Source organism: Ammospiza caudacuta, chromosome 1 (genome assembly GCF_027887145.1).
Source record: "Ammospiza caudacuta isolate bAmmCau1 chromosome 1, bAmmCau1.pri, whole genome shotgun sequence".
Taxonomy (NCBI): Eukaryota; Metazoa; Chordata; class Aves; order Passeriformes; family Passerellidae; genus Ammospiza; species Ammospiza caudacuta.
In genome coordinates, this window is record NC_080593.1 from 132,512,069 (window position 1) to 132,521,944 (window position 9,876).

Here is a 9,876-nt window from a genome sequence, read left to right on the forward strand (position 1 = left end):
ATGTAGTTATAGTTTTAAAGACATCAAAGAAATATGTCTAACAAACTTGAAGGCATCATTCACCTACAATGAATATTTTGTGTTTTGTATATATATAGATATGTGTATATATACATGCCTATACCTATACCTATACCTACACCTATACCTGTACATATATAGAGAGAGATAGATATTAAACAGAGGCCATAGAACAGTAAATATTGTTAATTTTAAAGAAAGCACCGCAAGAACCTGGTGGGGCTGAATGCCACAATCCAAGCGATTGCCATGGTTTTCACTGCGGCGCCGGGACACCACCAAGTGGCAGCACCGTGAAGAGCTGAGCTCTTGTCGGAAAAACATTTCTGTCTTAAAAAAGAACAAAGGGCGCGGTTCTGCACCTGGAAATAGCCAGTTTCAGTTAGATTCAGTTAGGCTGGTAAAGTAAGTTAATCTGAAATGAATAAATATATTTTTATTCTGAAGCAATGAGATATAGCCATAAATTGGTGTACAGTTGTAGCAAATTGAAATATTTTGAAGAAAGTCTGTGCGAGTCATTTAAACAGTTGGGAACAAATATACTAAATTTTATTTGGAACTAATTTCGACACATATTAGTCTAGTATTAATTTTCAACTATATTAATAGATCTGATCAAAGTTAACCCAAGGACTCTTCCATCAGTGCCAATTTAAACTATCATACCATCTTTCTCATGCCATTCTCCCAAAGATTGCAGCATAAGATTGACACATTGCACATGACACACTAAAAAAGAGAAAATTATGGAAAAACCAAAAAGAATGGAAACAAACGGTAAACTTAATTTTTTAAATGTCAGCTCTGTTGATTGTGCAAACATTCCTTGTTTTACCACAACAGCTATTGGACATACCTTACACAGTACCTTACCACCATATTTAAAGCTCCATGGCTAGTTGCCATGGCATGAAGGAAACCCAACTATTGCTTTGCAGTCTCAAAATACCTGTTTCAAGAGGTTTTAATGATTATCTTGAACAATATTGAAGTCATGTGTCTTGCAGCTGTAGACATTCTTTAGATTAGAAGTCAGATGGATATGGCAGAAGCAGGTAAAGCCTCTGATCAGGTTAATAAGCAGAGTCCCAATAAAAACATATTCAAGGTTGTTGTGACAGGAAATTGAAAAAGTCTTGAACAATAAGCAATTTTGCTGTCTTATATGGATTGTGACTCTGAGTTGCTATAAGGTGAACTCAGTACATAATTCACTGAAAATACAAAGTCAAATACCCATTATTTTTCTGGAAGGAGGGATCAACAACAACAAGAACATCCCTGATCCAAGAATCACCATCCTTGGCAATGTTAACAAGTAGCTGGAAAAGGGATGAGTAGTCTGTAGAGAGAATTTTCATTGAGAAATTTCTCATCTAGGTCATGGTTGGATGCCTTGAGCCAAGGCTCAGCCCAGGTTGAGAAATGGGTTTAGAGTTAAATGCTGGATTAGGAGAATGAGGCTCATCATGCCCGGAAATGCACTTGGTAAGGAATAACCAAGAACTGCCAAAAAGGGGTAGAACATTAAAATAATTCTTCCTGGTGACATTTTTCATCCAGGCTGTGGCTGGGCGTGTTGGAGAAGGCTCAGCTGATGCCTGGGATTAGGGTTAATGTTAACATTACATACCTGGTTGGGAGAGAGATAAAACCTGGGGCTACAGTTGGTGTGGGGCAGAAAAGGAGCAGCTGGAGTAAGGGGTAGGCTGCAAAACACCTCTTCCCTGGAATCTTTCTAATCTGGGTGCTAGGTCAGGATCTGGAACTAAGGCTCAACCCGTCCTTTGCATTCAGACTAAGTCAGACTTTTTACAGGGCAGAGCCAAGAGCTCCATTTTGATAAAAAGATCTGCTGTAGGAATTCTCTTCGGATAACTTGTTCATCATGACTGTGGCTTGGGGACTTTGGTTGGTCTCTGCACATACCAGGTGTTGGAATTGTGGCTACAATTAGGCTTAGGGATAGGAAACAGGCCAAGTTTGAATACCCACTTGGAGTGGGGCAGGAAAGAATTATTCTCAGAGAAGTTTCCATCTGGTTGATGGTTAGGGGCTTTGGGCTGTCTCAGCCTGAACCTGTGATTAGGGATCTGGTTCTGTTCAGCTTTGGGAAAAGGGAGAAAGCCTAGCACTTCATTTGGTCAGGGATTGAAAAGGGATTCCAAAGGAAGGGATGGGGGCAAACATAATTGTTCCCTGAGGACATGTTCACCTGGGCTATGGCTTGGGAATGTTGAGCTGGATCTCACCTGACACTTAGGTTTGGGTTTAGAGTTGGATGAGACACAAAGAATAAAAGCTCCAGTTTAGTCCAGTTAAGCCTGGAAAGACGTTGCCAAAGGGAACAGTAGAGTATCAGAAGAATTCTCTCCTGAAGTCTTGTGCTGTTGTCTTGTCTTAGAGACAAGTTTAGGGGAAAAACACTCGGGAATGAGTGTTTCCTCTAAAAAACAAAAGGCTTCCAACAATCCCTTTCCGTCAGTAAGAAATGAATACTAAGTGGATGAAAGTGAAAAAATCCCCAACCATTTATTGACAAATAGAGTGCTCATTTGGCACAGTAAAAAGTAAATAAATGCTAGATATTGAATTGTCAGAACTTAGCCCCGTCCACCCCCGTGCACGCACACACACACACACACACACACACACGCATGCACGTGCGCACACACACACGCATGCGCGCGCACACACACACGCGCACACACACGCACACACACACACACATGCACACACACACACACGCACACACACACACGCACACACACACACACATGCACACACACACACACGCACACACACACACGCACACACACACACACACACGCACACACACACACGCATGCACACACACACACACACACATGCACACACACACACACGCACACACACACACGCACGCACACACACACACATGCACACACACACACACATGCACACACACACGCACACACACACACATGCACACACACACACACATGCACACACACACACACATGCACACACACACACACACATGCACACACACACACACACACACACATGCACACACACACACACACACGCACACACACACACGCACACACACACACACACACACACATGCACACACACACACACACACACACACACACACACATCGGAGCAAAAACCCAAAATGCTAGGGAAAGAAAAAAGCCAACATCAGTTTGCCCCTTAGTGGATACAAAATGGCATGGGTTTTCAGGGAAAACTAACAAACAAGAAAAACTCCCAGCAGATGTGAAACCTGGTGAGTCTTTGACATCAGTCCCCTCTTCACAGCACAGGAAGCAGGTGAGCTTTCTCTTGCTGTCTCAGCTTTTCCCAAGATGTGAGCCTGAAATGGAGAGGCCCCTCATCTTTCCCACTAGTCTCAGACCAAAACCAAACCATCCAGTTCACTTCGAAGTGCTGCTGAAGAATTTCTGCTGCAGCCTCTCCAAGTCCAGGAAGGACAAAGAAAAAAACTTTTGCCTGGCCTAACAAAAAAATCCACGCTAGGCAAGCAAAAACCCAGACCACATGGCAGGGACACCTGGGCGTGAGGCTTTGGAAAAGCCCACTGAAGAGCTTCAAGGCTCCCTTCTCCCTCCAGACCCACCTTAAAGCTAGAGCAACCATTTTTGGTCATGAAGCATGCAATCAGGGAATAGACTAATCATCATAAAATCACCCCAAGACAACTGTGTTAAATTTACATGAGGATGTGTTTATCTGAGTCATAGCTAGGAACTCATGGTCTCATCCAACACAGAGTCTGGGGTAGCTGGGGCAAAGTCCCCACATAAATTTGGGGTTGGGAGAGAGACAAAGCACAGAGCTCAGTTAGGAGAGAAGCTTGAAGGAGATTGCTGAAGGAAGGTGCATGTTGCAAAAAAATTTTGTCCCCTGAGTGCTTTTTTACCTGGGACATGGCCGGTGAACCTGGGCTAGTGCTCAATCACCTTCTCAGAGTGGTCAAAGCAAGACTTAGAACAGTTACATTTTTTCTGATGCGGTGCTTTTGGAAGGATTTTTTTCCTAAGGGAAAAGGAAGAGCTCATTATATGAGTAAACCATGTCCCTCTCTGACCTTCAAAGTTCACCTTATTTTTTTTCCTGTTGGTCTGGTCAGCTTTTTGAGCTGAGACAGAATCCTAAATCAAAATTCACTGTTAAGGGGTAATGTGTTCTTCAAAGTCTTTCTCAATTTTACATTATTTTTTATTTTAGTTTACATTCTTGTACATAATCATATAATTCAAATACAGAAACATTCTGCTAAAAATACTAAACTTAATTCCCTGTACAATGGATAAGTCTGTTCTCATTAAACCTTGCCATAAGTAGTGTTTAGTCATTAAAGCTAAGTTGTCATTATGACTGATAGAGCTCAGTCCTTGGGAGGTGAAGAACACTTTGGCAGACTATTCATGTTCAAATTTCTGTCAGGCCTAAACACTGAGAAGAATAAATTGCAAAGACTTGCTACCCACCTGAGAAAAAACTCCTTGAATTAATGGGAAGCAAACACCGAATCATAGGCCTATTAGCTCATATAATTGGTTGTATAAAATTGTGTTAAATGTACATTAAATGTCTCCTGTAATATGTGTGTTTGGAGAGTTTTCACAGGTTTGTTTTTTTTTTTTTTTTTTTTTTTTTCTCCATAGGCTAGATAGTTTTTCTAATACAGCATTTTAATCAAGAGGTGTTGCTGTTCATAGAAGTGGCACAGTTTAAAGTTAACTTTAAACCATGTGGTTCATTTATTAGCAATACAGTTACAGAATCCAGTCATGCAGGCTCATTTATACATTTAGCCTGCAGTAGCACTGCAGTCTGTGTTGCTCACTGTCCTATGCTGTCAGTACCTGAGCTAGCAAGGGTCAGAAAACTGCTGGGATGTCAGTATAGGTGTCAGTACAGACATATTCAAGTTCTTTTGGTATGTCCTGCTCTAAATAATTTTGTTACAGGCTTGGACTGTTTTCTGCCATTCTGTCCCAGAGGTAGGTGGAAATATTCCAAAATACTAAATCAGCTCAGGGAAATTACAGTTACAAAGGAAAATGTGTCTCTTTCAGTGAGCTTTCAGTGCAGCACACCTTTGATGACTTTTGTGGACTGGCCTAGAACAGAGACTAGATGGAGCTAAAGAATAAAGCGGATATTCATTAGGAGGCTTCAATAGATCCACCTTGGGCAGCACAAGAGCCCAGCCAAGGCTACAACCAAGATGAACCCAAAATGGTCACAAAATGGACAACCAGTCCCGGGATCTCACACTTTTTAAAGTTCTGGTCCATTAGCATATTGGAGTTAACTGTCCAGTTACAGCTTTAGCCCATGAAGTCCCATCCTTCTTATTTTTCTCTCTTCAGTCCACTGTTGTTTATGCTCTTGGGTCTGAGATTTGGATAGGTTGTTCTTGGTCCCCAGCTAGAGAAGGAATTGTTTTGCCTACCTACTCTGTGAAGAGAGCTTACTATCCCCTAATATGAAGATGAGAAGTATGCACTAAAGCAGTACAGAATCTGAAAAATATTAAAGCTAAAACCTGAGGCATCACCTTAGGCATGCAAAGGAAGCCTAATCTCATCCTGTTCTCCCTGATGGCTCATGTAGCAGCGTGCTGCAAAGCTTGGGCACCCTTGGCTGTGAGGTCTACCACAGAAAAGACCTGTACTTGGCAGCTGTAAATTTGGAAACCCAGAAAAACAAACCCATTGCCTGAGGTAGAGTATCATGTATTTTCCATCCCTTTTTTTAGTCAATGGAAAGCTGTATAGTCCAATGGGAGAAGGAAAAAAACACCAGTCAATAATGGAACTATGAATAATACATAGAACATATGTGAATTCAGTCTGAAACGTCAGTCCTAGAGATGGTATTTCCTAACTTCTGCGCACTTGATTTGGCATTCTTAATTATTCTTAATTGAAAAATTTGCATACAAATTAGACTTTTTAGAAAATCAAACAGAAAAAAAAGTTCTCCTGGTTTTAAAATCTGCTTCAGAGAGACATTATTCCCATACAGATTAAAAACTTCAGCTTCATTTAAAACTAATTGAAACCTGACTCTCTGAAAGACTGTAGTGTCCATAATATATGTGTCTATGGTGCTCAATAAAACAATCCCAGGGATTGTTTCAGTTCCTGACTCTGGGGTGGCACACTCTGGCTCACACTCATACTGCTTTAACTGATGAACTGTGTCCATACTGAATAGGTTGTGCCTCTGGGTTTTATTTGGGTACCATGTGATGTTCCTATGACCCTGAGAGATAATTGCTACTTTTTTGTAGATTTTTTCTTAGGTCAAGCTGTCAGACACAATGTGAGGGCTGTGTTGCAGCTTGCCAGAGAGAAGTTTTTATTGAATGAGATTGAGGGTTGCACGCTTTGCTGTGTGATGTAAGGGTCTATGAAGATATTTCAACACATGAGGGTTGTGTAGGTCAAAACCACATCGACAGTGCTTAATGTAAAATATCCTGAGCATGCTGCCTGAGCTTTGGTTGGAAAGTTAGCTGGTGTGGTCCAAACCAAGATCAGGATGCACATTTCCTCTTCGTAATTGGCCAAGCTCAGCCTGAGAGTCTAAAGTAGAGCATGAAATACCACTTGGATTTCTGTGGAATGTGTGCACTAGCTGCCAGACCAGTGCTTTTTGGTAGTCATGAAGCTGTTACTCAATCATTCTGTGTATTGTTTTGATCTAACCCAGAGCACTACTGTGCAAAACATTCACTTTTAGAAAAACAGAGTAAATTAAATTGATGAATTCCCATTGCCTGCAAAGTCTCCAAGAATGGAGATTCTTCAGGTTCTCTAGCTTCATGTGCCAGCACTTGTCCACATTCATGTGAAAATTATTATCTTTATCTCCAGCTGGAATGTCCTGTGATGTGGCTTGCAGCCTCTTATGTTTTGCCCATCTGAGAAGAGTCTATGGCTATTTTCTCTGCAACTCTTTAGTTAGCTGAAGATGGTAGTTAATTTCCTCTCAGCCTTCTCTTTTCCAGGCTAATCAAAACTGAGTCTTCTTTTAAGGCATACGACCCAGCCCTGTAAGTATGGAAAAATATTGAGAAAGCAGTAAATTTTACACTGAGAAAATAGATTTTAGAGCCTGAAACCAGCATGTAAACAAAAAAAAAAAAAAAAAGAAAGAAAAGAAAGCTGGGACCAAAACAGAAGATACTTGGGGCTGAAAACTAAACCTGGACAAAAGCAAGACTTCCTTTCTGCAAAGAAATTTTAGAATTTATGTATTTTTAGTGTTATTTATGTCTTTTTAGAATTATGTCTTTTGCTTAGTCTTTTTCTTGTTTTAGTTTTTAAAAAGAGAAAATTTTATTTTGAAACAAAAGTTTTTATTTTCAAACTTTTTGCATGTCTGAACAGAAATATTTTTATTGCAAAGAAGCTTAACTGTTTCAATCTATATGGATTTTCCACCCTGTCTTGCAACTGAAACCTTTAGTCATAAGTTTGACCCAAATTCATAAACACTTCCCTTTAGTTCCGTTTTATCATATTCACTATTAATTAATTTTTCTGTGTGTTGAGCTTTAAGAAACATTTTATAGCTTCTGAAAGATGAACAGGCATGTTTCATTTAAAAAAATGAAGACCTAAAATGTCACAAGTGCTGAATTCCAGTATTTTTCAAGGCATTTCCATGATCATGAATCAGTGGGATCGCTGGCAATCACTGACGACTGTACACTGTATTTCTGAGCAGCATTCCAACTTTCTGCCTGCAGCTGTGCTGTCTCTGTGCCATCAGAACATCTTACTTATGGCCTTTGACCTTAAGAAAATTCTGCTCATCCCCTTTCCTTCTTTCTTTTCATTCTATTTATAAAGTCCCTTTGAAGTAAATAAAAAAAAAAAGTAGTCCTCTAACCTAAGGAATAACTTTTATGATAATTAGGTTTATTATGTGTCATTTGTGCAGACTATTCAACAATTGCTTCTCCTTTTTTACTGTGTCTAAAATAATCATTCTGTTTCCTGATTCTCAGTACATCAGCAGTCTGTGTGCATTAGGGAAGAAATAACATTTCTTTACAAGACAATGGATTCCTATTAAAATCCAAGGTGCTTGTTATGCAGGTGCCAAAGTGCTTCCAACAGTTACGGTTTTTAGAGTAGTTATATTAATGGTGGCCATTTTTCTCAATGTTTTCTCTGATAAATCCTGAAATACTGCATTTCTTGCAGTAGCATTTGAACAATAATGGAGAGACATTTTTTTAAAAGGCCAACAGATTGTTCATTTATTCTACAGGGCACAAATAACATGCCGCATGCTCTGTAGTAGATAGTAGGAGTTTTTCCTTTCTTGTTGGTCCTGGTTCTTTTACTGCCATTTCTGCAACCTCATCTGTTTATCCTCTGACTTACCTTCCTCCTAGACCTTTCAGTTCCCTATGACTCTGCCATGTTTTTCCTTCCAGAGTTATGCCTGCACTCTTGCCCTTTTCTAATTCCATAGCTCCTGTAATTCATTCGCAGCTACTTCTTGTTATAAAAGATATAATGCTATAATATATAATATAACTGAATAAAACCCTAAATAATATAGTTTGAAAGTTTGGTAGCCTTTTCTAGTGTTACTCCATGTGCATGTTACATCTAGTTTTCATCCTACCTGTGTTATCATAAATCATCAGACCTGCTACAAGACTTGCCTTAAGCTGGTGAAGGATTGCTGAGGCTGGTTGGGAAAACCATTAGCTGAGCACCTGGCTCAAGTAAGGCCTAACAACTGAACGATGTTCAGAGCAAAGTGGAGGCCTCACTTCTGAAGCACAGAAGAGCACCCGTGCCTCCAGACCAGCCATTGGCTTTGCCCTTCTTTTCACTGTATCAAACAAGACTTGCTACAAATCTGGTTCTTTAAGGAAATAAGTATGCATGAAAAAGCTCTCTGGTAAAATGTCAGACAGCCTTTACTGCCTCTTTTGTAGGTGGAGGAAGACTAAAGTGTTTATTTTACTCTTTCTGTCAACTAAGAATTCTGAGTGAAAGTAGACAGAACTGCCATGGAGCCTGGTTTGCTTATTAACTTTCACCCAGTAAGAATGCAAGTGAAAAGAGAACATGCCTTACATGTGTTGTTACAGTCACCAATCCTCACCAGTAACATGCAATTGTTCCCTCCTTTTGGGCTAAAACTTATTGTATAAAAGAAGAGGGGTTTGAGGCAGAAAAAAAAAGGAAAAAATATAAGAGAGGGGGGGAAACACCTCTGCTTGTCTGGGATCAGTCAATGGACTGTGTCTCTCCTCCTTCCCAAAGGGAAGCATTTAGGTGAACATCTGTATGGGAGCAGTTCCAGGAATATTTATTTTCATCTATATATATATACATATACATATTTATAATAGATCCCTGTTACTGTACCTTTGGTTGCTGTACATACTAACTCTCTGCAATTAGTGCATTTACCACTGTCAATCCAAAACTTGTTTTCCTGTTTCTTCAATAAACCATTCTATTTGTGACTCTGCATCAAGTAAGCTCTTACTGAACTTGGCCAGACCTCCAGTATCAGAGTGGTAAATCACACTATTCCTGAATCTTGCTCACACACATTGTTATTGATTAGACTCAATTCATATTGTTGAAGTTGCACTACTTGTGAACCTGTGCTCATCAAATTCTTACTGAACATGACCAAACGTAGAGTGCTGAACTGGTTATAATCAGAAATTAAACCCAGCAACACCCAGCCTCCCTGATCTCTGAGAACCAGCTGGAACACAAAGGGTTTATTTTCTGTCAAATTTCTATACTCTTAATAGAACAAGTGCAAAGTGTTCAGGGCAGGTCA